Source organism: Danio aesculapii, chromosome 4, assembly GCF_903798145.1.
Source record: "Danio aesculapii chromosome 4, fDanAes4.1, whole genome shotgun sequence".
NCBI lineage: Eukaryota > Metazoa > Chordata > Actinopteri > Cypriniformes > Danionidae > Danio > Danio aesculapii.
The window spans coordinates 24,698,654-24,722,494 of record NC_079438.1 but is presented as its reverse complement, the minus strand read 5'-3'; the positions used below and the strand labels follow the sequence as shown (position 1 = coordinate 24,722,494).

Below are 23,841 nucleotides of genomic sequence, written 5' to 3'. Positions count from 1 at the left end.
CGAGCTCTCTAGCCTACAAATATTTGAACGAACGCCTTACGGTTTCAAGCCTTTCACACTCAATATAAAGCAATTACACAACTTATCTTTTGATTACTATTGTGATGTGAAAAGACTTTGTCAAACAGAGTATGTTATGAAATATTGTTCCAACTAAATCACCTTTCGGCTAACCACAACGCGGAGTACTCTAACATTACATTGTTATCCGCAAAAAATCCACGGTCCTTACAAGTTAACAATTCATAACGACAACATGTAAAACATATTAATACTTACATGAACAAAATAAGATTTGCACACGATGTCTTTCTTGTTCTTGTTTGTCCACCGTCGTCGCTCTTCCAATGCTGAATCTTGATACTGTATCGCGGCTGGTCAAATAAAATGGCGGTACTGCTTATCGCGAGATCGGCTTTGAATCTTGAAAAAACTCACGCAGCCTCTTCCGGTGAGACAACAGTATCGCTCGCTTGCTGCTTGCTTCAAGTCACATGCCATCTAATGGTTGAGAATTGTAATTGAATGTTTATCTTTAATTAAAGACAAAAGTAATATTAAAAAAGGTCAGTGGCATACATGTATAAAATACACACACAAATATATATATATATATATATATATATATATATATATATATATATATATATATATATATATATAAATATATATATACATACCTAAGGCAGTTTGAACAGTATTGCCTTTGTTTGTGATAATAATCACAAGCTATTTAGCCAAAAAAGACATGTAACCAAATTTATTTGGGCTAGAAGTGGGTTACACATAGCCGGACTAGATCTGGTCGATAGGCAACTTCACCGAGACGGTGAAATGACAAAGGGAAATCTGATTACGAGCTAAATCAAGGCTATAAGGCCAGGCTATGAATATAACATTTTTTAAAAAGACTAAAACAAACACCTTATAAGCCTTATGGGCTTTGCTTATATGAAGGAATGCTATACCACAAAATATTTTGCCAAAAAAGACAGGTAAACAAATTTAGATTTTTTGGGGCTAGACATGGGTTACACATAGCCGGACTAGATCTGGTCTATACTTCACCGAGAAATGTGAAACTACGTCTATTACTTGCAGGTACGTTACAAACGTTATTCACTTTGCTTACATGATGGAATATCATATAAATGAGCTTTATTGAGTAAAAAACTACATGCAACCTAATTTAAGGTTTTTAGGGCTAAAATTGGGTTACACGTAGCCGGACTAGATCTGGTCTATATTTCACCGAGAAAAGTGAAACTACGTCTATTACTTGCAGGTACGTCATAAACGTTATTGACTTTTCTTACATGATGGAATATCATACATATCATAAGCTTTATTTAGCAAAAAAACAACATGCAACCAAATTTAAGGTTATTTGGGCTAAAATTGGGTTACACGTAGCCGGGCTAGATCTGGTCTATACTTCACCTAGTCGGTGAAATGACGGCTATTGCTTGCTGGGAGTTAGCAGGCTTACATCCACTGCGTATGTGTAAATTAAATAAAAACATAAATTAGTTGTATTATTAGACATTTTCCAGTAAAATAAACTCATAGTTGCTGCCAAACGTCTTGCTGCTGTGCACCTGATGCTGAGCAAAGATAGTCATTTCTGATCTGCACCAAATGACTAAAGGAGGACCATGTGAAAACGTTCTGTTATTGTTAGAAAGGTCCTTTTTGTAACGTTATTATGTAACCATAGAATCACCAAAACAGAACATCCTCCTAAAGTCATATTCAAAACGTTAATATATGACTAAAGGAGGACCATGTGAAAACGTTCTGTTATTGTTAGAAAGGTTCTCTTTGTAACGGTATTATGTGACCATAGAATCACCAAAACAGAACGTCCTCCTAAAGTCATATTTAAAACATTATTTTATGACTAAAAGAGAACGTTTTAAGAACATCCCTAATGTTTTGTAAAGGTTCTGGACTTTCATTACCTTTAGGGAACTTTTAGAAAACGTTGCGCAAGGTCGCGAGAACATCCCCTCCTACCTGGGATATTCTCTAAATATTCTACATGTTTGTTAATAACATTGTTTTCTTTTTTGTTTCCAAAACACACTCTATAACCATTTAAAAAGTTTAATTTTACTGTAGCAATTTGAAAAAGAAAGTTTTAAGCACTGCATTTTCTTACATTCTTGTGCTCATTGTATAACATGTGTAACAAATAAAACAAACAAAAAAGAAAACAATTTTAAAAATCAGGTATATTTAAAACAAGAATAATTTGCTGACACATAATACAAATTTTACTAATTGTATGAAATGCTAATTAACTGTCACTTTAAATCTGTATGCTTTCCCACTATTTTTTAAACCACTAGGTTTTACTTATTTGTTTGCAATACGTTTTTGAACATGACATATTATATATTTTAATGAGTACAGGTTAAAATTAGTATGTTAGTTGTCTTTCTGTCTTGTTATTGAAAAGAAATCATGTTCTAATAACATTTCTCTAATGTGACTGAGAATGTTGTTACTTTGGTTTTTATAAAACATTGTGAAAACGTTTTCTAGGAGAACATTGTTTCTAGTGCCAATATAGTGCCATTTTAATCATCTTAAAATGTTTTTAAAATGTTGCAGATACTTTGTTCAAATGTCTTATTGCTTGAACATTCTTCAAAGTACATTCCACATCTCACATCTCAATGATGTTCTTAAAACATTTCTCTAATGTGACTGTGAGAATGCTCTTACTTTGGTTTTATGAAACATTGTGAAAACGTTTTCTAAGAGAACATTGTTTAATCTCGTCCCTTACCAACATTTTCAAAACATTGCTAGAATGTTCTTTTTCTTTGTTTTGGGAAAAAAAAAAACATTTTTTGAATATTCATTGGACATTACATCAAAATGTTTTCTTTAAAACATTAACACAACTTGTAGGGAATGTTAGCCAAAGTTGGGAGAACGTTCCCTTCTAGCTGGGTAAATGCAGACGATCAGATACAAGTCACTTTTAAAAGATGATGTAAGCAGGTCATCAAAAATCGGATACAGTCACAAAATTGGAATTGACCATCAAGATCTGCAGTGTAAATGCAGCCTAATAGATCTCAGATTTCTTTAACTGTTTGCGTGAGTTTTTGGAATAATATGGTGGAGTTTTACATAAATTCCTCTTGGTGAAGTCTCTACTCATAACTGCTCTCCACTAAATCACAAACTTGCTCAATCTTATAATATTATTTCCCCAAATGCTCTTTTTGTATTCAATCTGAAGAAATATAAAGTCATTTGCTTTGGGAGTGTATTTAATATGAAGTGTTTTGCGTTGATTTTCCAGTTCACCAAAAAATGCTTTTATCCAAATTTCAGTATTCTCTAAAATTGTATTTTTAGTTATTCTTTGAAACTAGAGCCTTCTTACTATAAATGTATTCATTTATAGCTTTTTCTTTCTACATTTGGCATCCAGAGATTTTGATATGTGAACTCTAATAATTATTGCATGGAAGACTCTTGCTTGGCGAGTCTGATAAACTTACATAATATGCTGTGATTTAAGTTTTGTAACATACCTTTCTAATTCAAGATTTAAGATCTTTGTGTCTCGAGAATGTGTCTGTAAAATGTCAGCTCAAAACACCCATCAGATGATTTGTTATACCTTTTAGAATGTTGGGATTTTCTGCTTTAAACACTTAGTGGATTAAACAATGTTTTCAGAATTGTGTTAAAATGTTTGGATTAAAAGTTTTGATCAACTTCAAACACTGAATGTCTGTGTATGTGAGAGAGATAGCAGATATGTTGTGTAAAGTGGAAAACGAGGGAGAAATTTTATCATGTCATGACTGCAACAGTAAGTGGCAAAAAAGCTAAACAAAAAAGACTTTTATTTTGGCGGAGTGTGTGACGTCATAAGGCAGCGCCCCTCCCGCGCTGGGATTCAACTGGAGAAAGGTTTGTTTAAGAAAACTTTTACACAGATATAAACCGATTGATTAAAGTTTCAGGTTTTTCACCCGATGCTGAATTATGTACCTGCTGTTGAAAATATTATTTTAATTCTTCATACACCGTAGTACTATTTACTCACAGTAACCGAAGGCTATTGTTTGAACAACAGAAATGTGTGTAATAAGTGTTTAATGAAGGTTTAATTTATTAAATAGTATAATGTCATTCCATTCTAAGTATTCAAATGGTTACTAGTTTTTATCAGGTTATTTGTGGCTATTGTTTCTTGCTCAGACTTACTCTTTTACCTGATTTATTTTAGTTAATTACTCTCAAATAAAGAAACTGTTGAAGAGAAGTTATTTTGTTTCTGTTCATTGTTCTATTTATTTTAAACAGAAAATTTTTATTGTTTTGTTCATTTTAAACAGGATAAAGTGTCCAAACACAGGGAAAAACTCCTGCTGAAGCGACTGATCTCCACACTGTTATAAAGATGGCGTTTATTAAAGAGGAGAGTGAAGATGTGAAGATTGAAGAAACATTCAGAGTCAAACAGGAAGATCTGCAGGAACAAACAGGTTGATTTTCATTCAGATATATTTTAATAATAAGAATACTAAATTAAATCCATCTTGCAGCCCTGAGTGTGCTGCCTAGTTCTCCTAAATGCACATAAGCACTCATTGAAAGAGGAATGAGTTTCTTTCATGTTACTTGTTCTCATGTCTTTTGTCATTATTTTATGTTTTAGTAGTCTCCCATTTTCTCTACCTTCTCAGGGTTATTGCTTTTCTTGTTCTCCTACTGTTTGTAAAGAGTTCTTGAGCACTGGCGCTATATAAAATAATAAAAAACAATAAATTTAAACAAGTTTAACTGAGCTGACGATATTTGACCTACAGTATTCTCATAGAAGATATCTGCTATTACAGTGATAGTGTTGGCTTAGTACTTTCCATTTGCAAATGTCACGTTGATCACAATTACCTTTTTTATCAACTTCTTTATGGGTTTAAAGTTGTTTTTTGAAGTTGTTAGTAGTTCTTACAGATAGTATCTGAGTTAGAATTACATCATTATTATAATAACTAATTACCAGGGCTATTGTGTTTAAACAGGGTTTCTGCTGGGTCTTAAAATGTCTTAAATTCCAAAATCTAAAATTTAGGCCTTAAAAAGTCTTAAATTTACTGAAATATTGTGTTGTAGGTCTTAAATCTTTTTTTAAACAAGTCTTCATTTTCCTTTGTTCATGTTTTGCTACCCAATCTGGCCAAAACCCATACAATCACCAACAATCCATCTCAATAAAACTTTATTCAAAAAGGTCATTTTAACTCTATTTATCATAATGGTTTAATTATTTTCCTTACAATAACATTTGTTTAAACGTGCTTCATGTATTTACTGCTGAGGACATCGACCTGGACAGATTGTTGTGCATAGATTTAGTTTATTATAGTTTTTAAAACTTTTAAAACATTTGTTCATTTGCTTTTTTTTTTAAAGAAAGTTTATTTAGGAAAAAGTGTGTAGATACAAGTAAAGCTATTTAAAATCTTTTGCTAAGAAATATCTAAAATATATAGATATATATTTTATATATATATTTTTTTTTCATTAATTTATTATTGTATTATTAAATGTATTTAATTATATTTTTTTAAGGGCAAATTAAAATATTTTCCATCTGGGCCATTTGAAAAATTCCTTAGCCTTTAGCCCTTAATGAGTCTAAAATTTAATTCATAATGGTCATAAAACCATGAAGGCCCCCAATTTTAAATTTGCTGAATGAAATGGACAGTAAAATAATTAATTGTTATAAAAGTCTTAAAATGTCTTTAAAAGTCTTACATTTAACTTGGTGAAACCTGCAGAAACCCTGGTTTAAAGTATGTCAGAAAGCGTGGATGTCCCCAATATTAAATATGCTGAATGAAATGGACAGTAAAGTAATTAATTATTATAATACATTGTACAGTATTCTAAACTATATGATGTTGCTGTGGGACGACATGAAGCAAAACAAACAAATTATAGTGGAACAATAATGTTTAGCATTGCACTGACTACAACTGGCCAACAAACTAGTCTAAAAATTACTTTTGATACTTAAGAAATGGATTACAGCATGCTGATGATATGCAAACATTTGTGTGTAAAGTTCGTCAGTATTGACCATATTCTTCACGTACCAGCAGGCGCCGCCATTAGAATGTTTTTGCTTGAGACTTTTTTGAAGAAATAATTTTTAGATCCTAAAAACAGTGGTATGCTGCTTAGGCATGGAACGATAACTGTTTTCAAGATATACCGCGGTTTGAAAAAAGTCGAGGTTTTAAAACTGCCAAAATGTTCTGCTATACCATTCCTACGGTATATGTAAGTTTTTTTATTTTTTCATTTTGTTTTAAGTTTTTCAGGACAACAGTATCTCCAGCAGAAAAGATATCCAAAGATGCCATTTTAAATCGTAAAGAAATCTGAGTTTTTGAAACTAATGATGACAGCAGTAATGATGCACATGATGCAGAAATGATGTTCAATGATGCATTAGAATTATTCAGCCTGACATGTTTACTGCTCCAAAATATTTTAAAAGTTTCTCAAAAAATATATATTGTGTTCAAAGGGGAAAAGTTTTTGTTTTTTACCCAGACATTTAAAAAGAATATATTTTAGAGCAGAAATCAGTGAAAGCATAATATTTTTATTTAACGTTTTCATACCGTCAGCATCTTATACTGGTTTATGCCTAATGCTGCTTGATGTTGCAAAGTCATTCATTCATTTATTTTCTTTTGGGCTTAGTCCCTTTATTAATTTGGGGTCGCCACAGCAGAATGAATTGCCAATTTATCCAGCATATGTTTTATGCAGCGTATGCCCTTCCAGCTGCAACCCGTCTCTGGTAATCATCCATACACACTCATTCACACTCATACACTACGGACAATTTAGCTTTACCCCATTCATCTGTACCGCATGTCTTTGGACTGTGGGAAAAAACCGGAGCACCCGGAGGAAAACCATGCGAACGCGGGGAGAACATGCAAACTCCCCACAGACATGCCAACTGACCCAGCTGAGGCTCGAACCAGTGACCTTCTTGCTGTGAGGCAAAAGTATCTACTATCTATCTATCTATCTATCTACTGCGCCACCGCATCGCCTGTTGCAAAGTCATATTTTCTAATTTTGTTTTTTTTGGTATGTATAGTCATGAACCCACTTGTTTGTAGAGCAAGTAGCCATTTATTATTCCTGGTTATTTCTCCAATAGGCAACTGAAGTTCTAAAACACTAGCATATGAGATCAGGGCCCTATTTCAGAAAGGAGATTAAGTGAAAACTCTGAGTATTTTAACCCTGAAATGAGAGAAGCTTTGGGTTTTCCATTTCAAAATGGCAGGTTGTCAAACTTTAGAATGCAGGGTAAGTCAAGCTTGTTTCTGAAAGAGAGGTAACTTTATCCCTGAGTCAGTTACTGTGGTAACTTACTCTGTGAACCTAACCTGGTCAGGAGCAGGTTTTATTCTCTAAACTCTGAGTTTCTGTCAGTCTCCTTTCCTTTTTTAAAGATAAAGCAATATTTCATGCTTAGTCGTACATTTCTAGCCACCTATTTTTTTATGTGCATTTTGGATGGGCTATGAGCAAAAAAAAAATCTTTTGAAATATAGGCATAAAAAACATGCGCATAACAGAGTAGGATAAACTTTTTCGATAAGAAAAGATAAACTTACGTAAACTACGCAAGCACTTTTACTGAACAAATTTCAGTATGTGCATTAAAAAAAGGTTTGTTATAAGAGATCATATGATGAAAATGTTCAATTAAATTTTTTTCAATTCACCTTTATTTGTATAGCGCTTATACAATGTAGATTGTGTCAAAGCAGCTTCACATAAAAGATCATAGTAGATAGGAACAGTGTAGTTCAGTTTTTAGTGTTTAAGTTCAGTTCAGTTTAGCTCAGTTCAGTGTGGTTTAATAATCACTACTGAGAGTCCAAATACTGAAGAGCAAATCCAACTATGCACAGCTCTACAGATCCCGAACCATGCAAGCTAGTGGCGACAGCGGAGAGGAAAAAAAAACATCACTAATTGAAGAAAGTGAAGAAAAAAAAACCTTGAGAGAAACCAGGCTCAGTTGGGCACGACCATTTTAATTTCTCCACTGATGTGTGTGAATTCCTACACTTTATTCGGAAATTTATTCCCGCGCCGCATGAAATCTGGTCGGGTCCCAAGACAATGCACAGGTACAGCCACGGGAATGCAGACCTATATCCAGAAGTAACTTTAACAGCCGAGAGGAAAAGTCACGTCACCAGGTTAAATGGGCCACAGTGAGATAGAGAGAGAAATGGAGTTCACCTTCATTCCCTCAATCGCAGAGAAATAGGGGCTTCTGCTGTAAGTGTGAAATTGTGCATAGTTTTTGCGTATTTAAGTAGTTGGCGCCTGGAGTGTTGTAAATACCCGCACACGCCTCCCTCACGACAGAGCGCATATGAGATAAATGACGTCAGTACATAATAACTGGTTATGATTATTACTGTACCGATACCGAATTGTCCCCATCTGCATCGCGGTGCACCGTAGAAACAATAAATTTTTGACACAGCTAGATTTCACGCCAAACCTTCAGTGTGGAGGGAGACAGCCTGCGCTCCAGCTATCCTGAAGGTAGAAAACACTACACTAATCTGGCAAGTCCGGGGGTTTTCTCAGAGAGAATTCCCACACAACCAATAGACTCCACTGTAGAACATGCCTAATAGGGTGCTCTAGTCCTGAGTGACGGTGTTGACCTGATAGGTCACCTAGACAGACCGCGGTGGACTTAAAAACCATCCAAGGAGGTTCCAGAGCACTGCACGGGTGCCAGATGGGTGCCGGTTCCAGAAAAATGGAAGTGTTTTTCCGGGGAATTTATCAGGGAGGGCCATCACGAGAAGTGTGAGTCCGGAAACTCTGGTCCGGTTGGGCCAGAGAGGTGCAATGAGCGAGACCCACTCCTCATCTCCCCGACCTTGCACAGTGTCTGTGCGAGCAGGCTCACTGGGAAAAATGCATATTGCGTAACCCACAGGGAGGGCAGCCAGCGAAGGGCCGCTCGGGAGAAACAGCAGGATGACCTGGGCTTCTCTAAAGCATGCCCATAAAAGCTGGAAAGTACTAGGGTGGAATCTCTGTTCTCCCGGAAACATACCGGTCCTGAGAGCATGTAAGCTGGCATGGAGAGCTTGTACGGGATATGAATGGCGTGCAGCTTTTTAGCCGCAAGACTCTGGAGAAGCAGATGGCAAACGAACTGAGACATGTTGCGGTAGCGCACACCACCCAAACAGTTGATGTACGTTATCGCAGCCATGCTGGTCGTCCTAATCAACATGTGTTTCCCCCTTCTGCTTCGGTAGGGACCGGCGGAGAGCGAGAAACAATGACAACAGCTCCAGGCAGTTGAAATGCCAATGCAACCGGGGTCCAGTTTAAGAACCTGCAGCTGCATGCTCGATACACACTGGTGACATACACTTGGTGCTTCTCTGTGCGCCATGCCCATCTGGGGACCCAATCACGAAGCCAGCGCTGAAATGGTCTCATATAAACAATTGAGAGGCGTGATAGCAGCTAAAAATGTTATATGCCCGAGGAGCCTTAATTTAATCAGACAGGGCAGCACCAGCCCAGCGCACTAAAAGCGAACCATGATGCAGATCGAGTCCAGCTCCAACCCGAGATGAGAGAAGCTCTGCCCGGGGGGAGCCCGCTCGTACTCGGTTGACCCAAAACCCGAACAGGCTGAGGAGCTGGAGCACCAGGTCCCTGTGCATAATCGATCAGTTCAGAGAGCTAAAAAATAGTAACAGTCAATGAATAATCAAAAATGCAGATGCGCGTGCGCCAAAGAGGCACAGGGTTTCCTCGACGCATGGAAACAGGGTGAGCACAAATGGGAGGACTGTTACTACCATGCTGTGCCCCCCGTCGCAGTATAAGAAGGGAGAGAATGAGACATGGAGTGAGCGTCCTTCAGGTCTATAGCTGCAACCAATCCCATGGACAGACGCACGGGGCGATGCTTTTCTGCATGAGCATCTCGATCGGCATCCTGAACAGATGACAGATCAAACCATGCAGATAGGATTGGTATAACCCACTGCTCTCTGGATACGATGAAGGGGGGTGTAAACCCACTCTTCATCTCGGCTGGAAGACTGGCTTGATTGTATCCTCCGCCAGGATGGATAATCTTCTTACGCGAGACAGGGGGTGGCATAGCAAATAATCGCCTAAATACACACCCGTGAACTCGGGAGGCCAACAGCGTATTGAAACGCATAGCTGAGTCTGACTGCCCACGTGAGCTACCATAACGAGCTGAGCAGCGCTTACCAGGCTGACAGAGTCCAAATGAGCAGCATCTCTGGAACAATCGCTGACGTACCCACGGAGGGGCAGCTTCGGGATGGGGAGTGCTCACCCAGAGAGGTGGAGCATCCCGAGGAAGAGGTGAAAATAAGAGATTGACTCTTACCTTCCTCCCAGGATCCCGCGGAGTGGCTGGATGTGTGAGAAAGAAGCTCATCCTCTGGCGCCCCCAAGGCTGTGGCGAAATGCACCAAAGCTGAGAGCTGGAAGACAGTGCGTCCCGTGCTGGCAGCAGTTGGGATTCCACACCCAGAGGGAGGAAAAGGTGGAGCATTTTTGAGCTGCGGGAAGAGCACACTCGGCGAGGAATGGCCAGCGAGGACGGGTCTGATGGGGAGAGCAGTTTTCCGAGCCCATCAAGAGATGAGGTCATGAGAGCATAGTCGATTGCTGTGCGAAGCTTATGCATAAGCCTGGGGAAGAACCGCCCCTGTGCAGCACAGCCAGGAGGCCGTGGTGCAGGGCAGAAGCAGCATGGCCCGCAGTGTTGTGGGCTCTGGCCATGAGAGACCAATTATAATTATTACCAGTTATTATAGTTAACAAAAACAAATGAGAAAATGAAAACTAAAATGTAAAATAATTGTCGTTAACTGAAATAAAAATAAAAACGAGAGTTAAAAAAAAAAAATAGAAATAACTGAAAATGTATTGTGTACATACAAAACTAACTGAAACTAACTAAAATTATAGCAAAAACCTTCTTCATTTTTGTTATTTGTGAATGTATTTAATACATAATCTTACTGTAAGCCGTTTAGAAGTAAATATAATTTGCGCTGCAGGTGTTTGACCCATACGGCACCTCAGAGTCTGTAGTCCTGCTGCCATTGGCCAGATTGAGCCGGTTCTCCTCCAGTCATCCTCGCTGTTGCTCCCGCGACAAAAACAATGAGTGGACATGACAGCAGCACGGTGACAGCATTAAATACAGACACTTTAATTATTACGCTAACACATTTGTGCCCAATAATGAGTTTTACTTCTTTATCGCAATCGCAAACAAATCTTTTTAACCGGATCTTCTAAGTGAACCGGATGAACTAGTTCACCAAATCGAACTGAATCATTTGAAACAATTCGCATTTCCAGTAAGCACTTATCCACAAACTACTTACTTTTTAACAAGCCTAATACCCCCCTCTGACTCTAAATAATCCAATATATACTCTCATTCAGTTATTAGAACAGTAACGTTACATTGAGAAGCGGTGAACCGATAATACTGCGCATGCGAGATTCAGTGAACCGAACACAAACAGTATTTGACAGCCTGCCATGACTGAACTAAACGTGAACAACAGCAGCACGGGTGAACCGAGGACTTAAATTAGAGGATCTGGTGAAAAACGTAAGTTTATTTCATAACAAACAATCGTTATAGAATTTAAATAAGTGAATCCTGCTTTACTTGGGTTGCAAAACTTTACTGTAAGACATTTTTCAGATCATGGTGATTTTTTTAACTGACTGAAGTTTCTATTGCTAACTACACAATGTTGAGTCCTAACATCCGCTTTAAAAATCTGAACTTCCCATCACTAGGCCCGGATTAATAATTCAGAGGCCCCTGGGGACAATGTCTTGTAGGCCCCCTACTTAGCTGCACCCCTATAGTTGAATTAAAAAATAAGATTAATATAATATTTGGTAAATAAAATAATCTATATAATGTATTGCCCACATTTTTAAAATAAATGATATACAGTACATATATTTCTAGTCTACAAAGATTTAATTTATTTTTAAAGCATTTAAAGCACATTTTGAAAAAAATATCTACTAATACAACTAGGGGAAATTGATGGATTTTAATATATTTGTTCAAGTTCACTGAAGCAGTACTAAAAATTTATATTTAAGGGTATTTTTAATGTATAACTTCTACAAACTTATAATGCACATTTGGATTTGGATAACACCTCCCCAATCCAGTTCTAGGAATCTGAGTCCTCCATAATACACACACTTATTGATGATTCCTACTTGTCTTCCTCGTGATGAAGAGTAGGCAAAATCTAAGTGCGGGTCTGGGCCCATAACGCCCATTGGTTAATCTAGCCCTGCCCATCACTACTGTGTGTCTAACCTCAGAAGCAGCCTTGCACACATATTGTACTTAAGGCTGCTATCTTGTGGGCTGTTGTATTTGAATTTAAGGATGGGTAGATGGTTGTGGTAGATTATAGTGTTCATGTGTTCTCTGAATACATGTTTCAAAAAATGCATGGCTGAGTATATATTATACAATATTAATTCTATTGATTTCGAAACTTGCACCTAACAAATATCCTTATTTAGAAAAAAACAAAAGCTAATACTGAAACTAATAAGAACTAAACTAAAACTAAATCATTTCAAAATATAGAAACTAATAAAAACTAGTAAATCTGCCTCAAAAACTAACTAAAACTTGAAGTCAAAACGAAATACAAACTAAAACTAATGATAAATCCAAAACTATTATAACCTTGTGAGAGACACGGATAACCCACCCGCCTTAGATGGGGGTCTCAGCTTACCCCTCCAGGTGGCGACCCCCACCACCTGAGAAAATTGATTCAAACCCACTGGCCGCCTCGCCATCAAGGGAGGTAAAGTCAGAAGCACACGTGGACGGGGTGGAGAAAAAAACACCCTCTATGCCAGCGTGTGCGCCCCTGGGAAGAAGGGGAGGGGGGCTGGAAGATTCATCTTACATCAGCCCACACGTTACACTCTCTAGTTGGTCCGGCAGTGAGACTGGGGGACAAGCCATCTCCAGCCGCACTGTCGAAACAGCCCAGGAAGCGCAGCCATTATGTCGGATTCGAGAACCGTAACCGCGCATTGCACCCCGAAGGATGGAAGCGAGCCCGGTCTGTCATCTAAGAATAACAGCTCGCCCTCCGATGTCGTGATGGACCTTTGATCTCCGGTGTCATCAAGTGGTGGCGCGGGCATCCTGGTGGATGAACTGCACAACCATCCGAAGCTTGGATTGGGCTTGCTGTGGAGAAGTGGGAGGTCCACGCTTTCACGGGGAGCAACGGGGGTGGCTGAAGCCGCGATTTCAGCTGTGCAACAGCCACACCCTCACAGTGAGAGCATGAGCTGTCCGCGGGCACCGCATCAATATGCTGGACCCCCAGACCTCTCATGTGATACCCGTGCCCATCATCTGGAGATAGGAACCACCACATCCAGAAATGCACAGTCAGAATAGCGTCTTAAAAAAGATGTGTTGAATGACTGTGTGGCTCTCTTAGGGAATCTGCCTCTTAAAAGGGAAACTGCTCTTTTGTGCACACCAGCTCAGGGGACAGGAAATCCCAGATCGTCCGCCACTGTCGAGTCTTCCCCTGCACTGGTGAGTAAACTTGAAATCAGGTTGGCAGATAGCGTGTCTTCAGTCTCGTGATCGGGTCTGAAGCAACAATTCTAGTGAGCTGACTCCAGCAGCAGACTGATATTGACTCCAGCAGCAGACTGAGCATTGATTCGCTCATCAGGATCAGCTGTGGAGCCAAGCTCCGCCGATTCAATTGGCATTTCATTGGCCCGTTTTCTTATCTTCAGAAGTGATAGGTCGTCTGACAAACTCCCATAGTCTGGTTTCCAGACGCATGTTGAAGTTCCTTATGAAGGGGAACAAAAACTTTTGCTTCTTACTGACGGCGCGGAGGGGTCAAGGGAAATGAGAGGGGAATGGCGAACGTGGAGGTGTGGATGTGAAGGTTGAGGGCGTCGACGAACCCAGCCGGTGAGTAGCAGCCTCGGGTGCCTAAAAGGAAACTCTGACACTGTCGACTGTGGGGTAAAGGCTTTCGGCAGCTGACTTCATTCCAGCGAGATAAATCGGTAAGTTGATTTTGTTCAGAACACACTGCACTGAAGTCTTTGGTGACGCACTCGTTCACAGACGTCATGAGCACTTCAGTAACAAGACAGCGCTCTTTGCTCTGTTGCTTCGATACGTACTTTCGCTTTTTGTTTCTCACAACCAGTTTACACTGTTCTTCTCGACCTGGTTTCTCTACTCATTTCCCCGCACTGCAACAGTTCAGTCAACTTCTCTTTCCTCTGCACACCACATAATGCTGCCCTCTTCAACTCTCCTCCTCTTCCTTTATACTCTCAGCCAGTTTACTTTTCGCTGTCCCATGGGTGGAGACCAAATTAACAATGTTGATTGTAGTCACAGAAAACACCAACAATCATAAATGTATGATTATATGCTGTCATGGCTTTGCAATCAAAAATTTTTTGTTATAACAGAGGCCAATGGAGAAAAAACAGCCATGAATATAATGAAAAGGGAGTAAATTTGCCCAGTGTAATGTTTTTTTTTTTTTTTTACATTTTTTTAAAGCATGTTCCCAGAAAATGTCAAAATAAGATGTTCCCAAATATCAGTCCGTTTGCTGAAACACTGAGAATGTTTTGGCCAAATTAAGCCTCAAAATCCCCCCGGAATGGATGAAAATTACCCAAAAACACACAATGGGAAAGGTGCACATTCCAACCTTTTTGCAGATGCTGTACAGGTATGTCTCATGTCTGCGAAGCAAATATTCTGCTGTTTGTTCAGCTGTTACCCCAGACCTTTTTTCTGATGTGTTTACCAGTGAGGCACAGAATAAACAAGTATTCCCTGTCTGCTTTACAAAATTTAGAAAAAACAGTTTGTTGTAATTATGAATATATACGAATAAAAATAGGCCATTTACAGCTTTCAAATCTGTGTCTTATCATTATGTAAGAAACTCTGAAAACTGGTTTGACACTGTTTCTATTCACTGTAACTTCTATGTTAAGCGGCTGTGACACTATTTATCTAGTGCTTTTACAATGTAAATTAAGATTAATTGAACTGAATCTGCTTAAATGTGTACACATAAATGGACCAAACAAAATATGATCTGATTTTTTACATTTAATGTGCATCAAAATTACAGTGTGTGTAGCCAACGTTTCCAGTGTCTTTTCAGTTTTCAGCTTTTGATGAGAGTTTTTGAGGCTTATTGAAAACTAATGTTTTGTTTTTTTTATTTCAGACCTAATTGAAGAGAATAAGGGGAGTAAAGAGGAGGAACATCATGTCAAAATTGAGGAAAAAACTCATTCACAGACTGTCGGTATTTTGAAAAGGAGAGACAAGAATCGTTTCACGTGCACCTGCACTCAGTGTGGAAAGAGTTTTGGAAGAAAAGGCTATCTTAAGATTCACATGATTATCCACACTGGAGAGAAACCATTCACATGCACTCAGTGTGGGAAGAGTTTCAGCCAATCATCATCCCTTAATGACCACATGAGGATCCACACTGGAGAGAAACCATTCACATGCACTCAGTGTGGGAAGAGTTTCAGCCATCCATCATCCCGTTATCACCACATGAGGATCCACACTGGAGAGAAACCATTCACATGCACTCAGTGTGGGAAGAGTTTCAGCTGCTCATCACACCTTAATCACCACATGAGGATCCACACTGGAGAGAAACCATTTGCATGCACTCAGTGTGGGAAGACTTTTAGCAAATCATCATCCCTTAATCACCACACGAGGATCCACACTGGAGAGAAACCATTCACATGCACTCAGTGTGTGAAGAGTTTCAGCCAATCATCAAACTTTAATCTACACATGATGAGCCACACTGGAGAGAAACCATTCACATGCACTCAGTGTGGGAAGAGTTTCAGTCAATCATCACACCTTAATCAACACATGAGAATCCACACTGGAAAGAAACCATTCACTTGCACTTGAGCCGCGGTCACACTGGACTTTTCTCCTCATAGACTTCCAATCATACGCACGCAAATGCGTCAGACTGAAAAACACAAGTTCGTGCGTCAAGTTTCGCAGGTCACTGCGTTGCAAAGTTCAAGCTTGGTGAACTCTGAAATTGCATCACTTGACTGTATAAGACCAATCGTAGATCAAAACATGACCTCTCTGGACAGAAATGTAAAATATGGACCAATCGCTCACTTTTTTAATGTCTAATCATCTTGTTTAATCCCGCCCCTTTTTGCAGCACCGTACAACAGAATTTTGCATGCTCAAACCCTAGTGTGACCGCAGCTTCGGTGTGGATGAGTTTCAGCAACTCACCAGACCTTAATAAACACATGAAGATCTACACTGGAGAGAAACCATTCACATGAACTCAGTGTGGGAAGAGTTTCAACCGATCAGCAAACCTTAATGAACAAATGAAGATCCACACTGGTGTGAAAGAGTACATGTGCTTGAGTGTGAGAGGACTTTTATTACAGCTCCAAAATTTCAACTGCACCATGCGATTCACAGTGGAGAACACACCGGACATCAGACAAGGTGGAGCTCCAGGATGGTTAGTTTGCAATGTACCAGGGCCTCAGTTTAGAAAGCTCATTCAATTGTCCTGTGTTGCATGTTTTATTAGTGAAGTTTCTTTACTTTTAGGTTCAAGATTCTTTCTAGTTTACTACATTTACTTTTTTGAGTAGAATACAAACTCGATGAATATTTGATGATTTAGGCAGAGCAACAGGTATTAAGTTTTACAATATTAATACACTGTGATGATCCCTAGACTCCAGACTGGAGTGTGTGGTAAATCCTGATTGGATGCCTGCATTACTCATCAATGGGTATATAAAAGTTGTTGTGCTAGCTACCCCAGGACGCTGTCGCTACTCAGGAGTCCTCATGTCAAGACCTGCCATCTTATTGACTCTTTAACCTTATGGTTTTGTTTTGCATTACTTTGCATTGTTTTGCAGTATCATGTAGTTAAAGTGTTGTTGTGATTTATATCCTAAGTTCTTAATCTTCATTATTACCTCTAGACTATGTTGGTTGCTTTGATTGATTGTTCTATGAGTTACACTTTATAATAAATGATTTGCATTCAGGCTATTTTGAAAGCTCATCTCTCTTTTATGGTGCGACACGAACAAGTGGGTCATAACACTTTGCAAAATGTGTCCGGTTGTATCCGAGATTTTGTCCCTTTAGTCATGACCATAGGTGAGAGTAGGAACCTAGATTGAGCGGTAAATTGACAACATTGCCTTTCGTCTTAGCTCCTCCACACTACAACAGACAATCACATCAACTACATTACTGCTGCCGCTGCACTGATCCATTTTTTAATCTCACATTCCATTCCTCATGGAAAAAAAACACAGATACTTAAACTCCATTTGGGGTAAGGACACTTCTCCAAACTGGAGATGGCTACCTTTTTCCAGTCAAGCACCATGGTTTCTGATATAGAGGTGCTGTTTCTTTCCCTGCCATGTCACACTCAGCAGCAAACTGTCCCACTGCATACTGAAGGTCCATGTCCTATGAAGCCAAACGGACAACGTTATCTGCAAATAATAGAGACAGTCCTAGCTTGCACCTAAAATTCTGTCAGTAAAACCTATATTTCTGAGATCAGCCTCAAAAATAACTTATTTACAAAATGAAATAAATAAATAGATGGATAATCACTGTAGTGGTGGAAGGGGAAGTAGGATGGCTTGTTCAACCATAAACCAAGATGGAGCTCTCTCAGGAGGGATGGACCAGTGCACGAGGTGTCTCAGACTGAAGGCGCATTAATGAAATAAATGCTCAGGAAGCCCCAACCCTTTTTTTATCAACTGGCTGTTGCAATGTACTCTTATGCAACCTAGGCTGCTTACTGTTCCAAAGAAATTAATTGACTAAATTATCAAACTGATTTAAATATTGTAAAGATATATTTACAGGGATATACTGAAGTAGAGAAGTAACTTTAGGAAGGCAATTCATGTTGAGTGTGTTAGTTTGTTATTTTGAGTACCTCAGAGCAGTGGTTCTCAATTCTGGTGTTTGTGCAAAATGATTTGACAACCGTCCCAAATTAATTTTAGCTTATATTTCTCGATCTTAGAATCACACCTCAGAAACCACAAAAGCAGAGATTTGGCTTATCTTTAACTGCTTAAGATCAATTTGCACCAGATCAGCAAAATACAACATTTGTTTGAGTTTCCTTCGCCGACTGGCCTCGACAAAACACGGCGTTCCTGATTGGTTGGTGACTCCGCTTCAGTGACGTCCTTGGGATTCACTCGCTTGTGAGTGGAAGTTGTCCTGGGATACCGGGGTGACAGACTCTGCTGAGAGTCGGTTTGCAGACGTTTTTTACAGTTTCTGCGGTTCCTAAACTTTAATAGGTTGCATGGAAGGTTCTTTGCGGCCCGATTGCATAGCAGTGCAGTGTCCAAATGCAAGGCGAGAGAGGGCAGAGAGCAGCAGCGAACTAATGCAAAATGCAAAGTTTTTTACTGTTGCAGTAGGTTTTTAAGTGATCTGGTTCGGTCCATCTCTACGGCCGTGTCTTCCAATGAGCAGTTGCCATGGAGGGCAGGCCCACGCCCTGTATCATTATGCTCAGGGTAAGTCATTAACAGACTGCTTGGTAATTTTATGTGTATTAAAATATCTTGTAAATTCGTTACTATCTTACATCAAATGTTACAAGACAAATAATGTTTCTGATACTAGTTTTTCATTTACACCAATGTATTGCAAATATCACTAGCTTTTGTTTAGCACCAGATATCATACATTTCAGACAAACGCAGAAGGATTCATCTGCTATAAGGGTTAAAAACCATTGATTAACTTGGTTGCAATAAACACATGTAGTATTCAAAGAAAGCCACTGCCAAGGAGGGACACATTTAGTGTTCTCCTTAGGTCTCTGGAATTTTTTTGAAGTAGCACACAACTCTTAAATTCACTAATCCAATTTTTGTTAATTCACAAATTGTCTTTTGATTTTATGAGTTGTATTTTGTAAATGAATATTTTGTTATGGTAGTATGGGGTTTTGGTCGAATGGAATTGGGAGGCTAATGGTACCAGCTGGGTTTGGTGCCTGCTGAGGTCAGTGATGGCTTTTGATTTGTGCCATGCTCTCTCTGTTGCCCTGGGTGCTGTTCTATGTTATCTCAGAACATGCCCTAACACTAACCATTCTCAGACTATCTGACAACCAGGGAGTAGGGTGCATTGGTCTGGTGGAGACAGGACTGATCTCACCTAGGCAGGATGTTAAAGTGGAGTGTTTCTGCTGAACTATTTACATCAAGAAGTGAGAACCGTGTATGTTTGAGGGAAGAGAGGATGTAACAGTGGGGGAGAAGTGTGTGGAGGACAAACCAATTTTTACTAGTAGCAATTAGTTGATGAAACTAGAAACTCCGCTCTCCTAGAAACACCAGCTCGGGTTCAACAACACCAAGCCCAGCCTAGAAGCCGACTCGATACAGAGGCTCCAATAAGAGGCCGAAGGCCTATCCTCTCTTCTTCAGCAAGGACTCAATGCTGCATACAATCCCCATCCCCCATCACTCAAAATCGCCACCCACCTTTCTAGTTTCTTCATACGCCTCCGGAAGATCATCATCCCTCAATTTCAACAAGATGACTGTGAACGAACGCCGCCAGACCCTCATAAATGCCGGAATCTCCATCCCCAACAGCTGCAATAAAATGAAACTACTAAAACTCTAAGAATCCCATCTCATCACCAACTCTGCCCCCTCAGGACAGCAAGAACCGCTCGCTGCCACCACACCCCCTATCCTCAACCCACCACAGCTCCACATGCACGAAATCTCTCTGGAGCATTAAAGAAAGCAACCAAGAAAAGCAATAAAAAGCAATCCCATGGAACTCGACAAACTGCACCTACCATAACATTCCAAAACATGGACAATCCACCGGATAATGACGCCACTCTCTGACTTTCACCCCACTCCCTTTGCCTCCAGCTCCACATTCCAGTGAAAACTCCAGCCCTACTCTTTCAGCCATCCCTTCCACCCTTAATCCTCCTCAATTCTCTCTCCCTTCCAACCTCCCTCACTCTTCAACCCAGATTATTTCTACCCAGTCTTTCTCTACAAGTCCTAACGCTCTTTCCTTCCCTACTCATTACCCCCTCTTCCAGTTTTCCCTCTACATCCCTTCACCAAGCACACCACCTCCATTACCACCATCCCCAACAGTCTACAACAAACAAAAGAGTGCTCAAGAAGACAGTGGGGATTTATTTTATTTATTTTTTTGTCAAACAAGAATCGATTTTCTTTTATGCACAAGAAATGTGGAAGGGTTTGTATAAGCAAGATCAATATGAAGAAACAAGTCTGAGGACCATAAGCCAATTTTTATGAATCTAGACTGGAGTAATGTGAAAAGAGGGCCCGGGGTGTGGGTTTTAAACACAGCGGGTTTTTAAAGGAATGAAGGACTATGATTTTGAGTATAAAGCAAATTATTCAAAAGGAAAAAGGGAATGAAATTATAATGAGGACAAAAGAATGTGGTGGGAGAATGTGACACATTAAGTTAAAAGTTTACAATAAAATATTGTAGACAAGTTACAAATTGTAAAAAAATGAAGGAAAAGGAGCTGAAAGAAAAACTAGAAAAACGAATTGAAAATGAGAATGAAAAGATATACAAAGATAAAAGAATGGAAGGAAGACTGAAAGAAATGGAGGAGGAGAAATTTGAAGGTGCAAGATTAAGAAAGCAAAGCTAAATTTACAGTGGAGGGGGAACAGTGCACTAAATTTTTCTTTGATTCTAGAGAAGAGAAGAGGGAGGCAGAAATGATTAAGAAATAAGGAGCAAAAATGGGAACATAGTAGACAAAATGAGGAGATTTTGGAAGAAATAAGATCATATAATTGAGAATTGTTTTGCACAGAGGAGATAAAAGAAAAGAAAAAGAGGAATTGCTAAAGCTAATCAAATCAAGAGTAGAAGAAGAGGAAAAAGAGAATGTGACAAGGAGGTAAAAGAAGAAGAAATAAAAAGAGCAATTAGTGGATTGAACAAAAAGAAAAGTCCAGGAATTGATGGGTTGGGAAGTGAATTTTAGATTGTTTTTAAAGGTATTTTATCTAGTATTTTAAAGGAAGTATATGATGAGATTTTTGAGAATGGTGGGGTAAATAAAGAATGGGGATGGGCTTAATGAAGGTGATATACAAAGGAAAGGGGGATAAAGTAGATTTAAAAAATTATAGACCTTAACAATGCTCAATACTGATTTGAAAGATTTTAGCAAATGTTTTAGCTAACAGACTAAAGGAAGTGATGCCAAGCATAATCAAAACAAACCAAGCATATAGTATAAAAGGACGAGACATTGCTGATACAACTATGAGTATTAAAGACACAGTAAGATATATAAATGATAAGAAGAAAGATGGTTTTTTTAATTAGTCTGGACTTCGAGAAAGCTTTTGATAGAGTCGAGCATGACTTTTTATTTGGGAGGTGTTAAAGAGTTTTGGTTTTGGGGAAAATTTTATAAAGTGGGTTCAGATTTTATATAGAGGAGCTATACCAGGATAAAATGGCAATGGTTTTTTTAACGGACTGTTTTAAAATAACAAGATCAATCAGACAGGGTTATGTGCACTTTTATATGCCTTAGTTGCAGAACCACTGGGAATTAGCTGTGAAGCACGAGGAACGAATAAAGGAATAGAGGTAGAGGGGGGAGTGAATAAAATATTTCAATATGCTGACGATACTACATTAATACTACAAGATCTGGCAAGTGTAAAGCAAGCAATGGAAACGGTACAACATTTTTGCAAGGGTTCAGGAGCTAAAATAAACGAAGATAAAACAGTATATTTGAGATTTGGAGGAACTGAGGCTTTATCTGGACATTTTACGTTCAAGGAAATGGATGAAATTAAAATTTTAGGCATTGTAGTTGGGAGGGATGAAAAGAAAGCAGAAGCAACTATGTGGGAGGAAATGTTAGGAGGGATTGAAAGAAGGCTGAGGTTTTGGAAGTTAATGTCCTTAACTTTGAAGGGGAGGGTTTTAATTTTGAATGTTTTAATGGATGAATGTTTAATAATGATTAGTTCGGAAACGCAAATAAATACATTGAAACCTTTGAACATCCTTAAGGTTTTGAAGAAGTGCACTCAAAGAATGCATCCGCTTGAGGCATGATGTGACAACTCTGTACTGTAGATAAAAATTTGATTCATTATTTTTTGTAAAAAAAAAAAATACTTAGTGTGTTTTCACAAAATATCTTACAACATTTTCATTTGTGTCGTGTGCCACACCTGCAAAGAGCTGTGCTTCACATTGTGATGCAGCAAACACCAGTTCTTCATCATCTTCAGCAGTGGATCTGGAAGTGCCTGGAGCATAAATCTTAAAAATATTACTGTGAAAAATACACACAGCCAAATGTACAATACGATGTTGCTTACTACCAGTAGTAAAAAGCTGCCTTTGGGCCATACGTTTGGCTGGGGGTTCTGCTGTAGGAGGAGGTACAGTGGACTGCAGTTTTGGATCTGGAAACAGAGAGTTTGACATAACAATAAATAAACACATATATAACTGATGTTGGGATAATTCTGTATCATGCTCAGTATTCACTCTCCTACTTACAGGGTTTAATAGGTGACATCAGTTTTTTTTGCCAGCTGTGAAGGAGACAAGTGCTTGCCCCGTTTCAACAGCGATTTCACAGTGGCAGTCTGCTGTACACCTGTTTGGATGGCTGCAGGTGGAGGAGCAGGGACACTGGATGCTGCAGGTGAAGGTGCAGAGACACTGGATGCTGCAGGTGGAGGTGCAGAGGCAGCAGCAGAAGCCAGTCTTTTCAGGACATACGTCTTGAAAAGTGCCATGTTGGTTTTTGGCCTGGCATCTGCCTTAACCAGGTACCTGATGAGGGCTTGAGCCTCCTTGTTCTGGTCCTCAAACACATCTTTCATGGACCGGCCCTTAAAGTCACCAAACTCCACCATCAAGCACCCTGTATCTCCTTTTGCCCTGGCTTCTGCTTGCATTTCCTGTTTCCTCTGGTACTTCTCTACTTCTTCTGCAATCTCCCTGATGGAGGAAGTGTACTGAAGAAACAGGTGTTGTTTTCTGACAAGGGTGTTGTCTGCAGCTTCTCATCAGAAATGCTAAGCACCAGGTACACCGCATACCCCAGAGCATGCTCTAGGAGCCATCTAAATCTTTGGCCCTGGTACTTGCCAAACTGAATCTTGCAGTGAGCCAGAACTAAAAACTGGTCACTGGGGTCTCCACCATTGCTGCTGACAAAAGCAGTGGCCTCTGCCAGCACCTCTTTCTTGGGTTTGGCCCTTCCAGACTCCCTGCTTACAAGGCGCTCTGCCTCTGCAGATGGCCCCAAGAGGAGTCTGCTTGATGTCGCTGATTGGCGGCGGAAAATCGAGTATGCGTACATTTTTTCTGAAAAAAAAAAACATTAGAGAGAACATTACCTAGAGCATTTAGAAAGATACATTTACATTAAGTGTGAAACAATAATTTAACAATGTAGACATAATCCATATTATTGCAGTAGTAAATATACTTCTGGTGAATTTTCTACAGATATGCCTAATATATGCATGGTAGTACAACTTAAAATA

General features: G+C 39.2%; 2 pseudogenes; one reads left to right on the top strand and one right to left on the bottom strand.

Moving 5' to 3' along the window:
* LOC130222311 (zinc finger protein 850-like) overlaps positions 1–17,269 on the top strand; it is a 535,728-nt pseudogene extending 518,459 nt beyond the window's left edge.
* The window catches only part of LOC130222307 (NACHT, LRR and PYD domains-containing protein 12-like), a 339,313-nt pseudogene that overhangs the window by 304,544 nt on the left and 10,928 nt on the right, over positions 1–23,841 (bottom strand).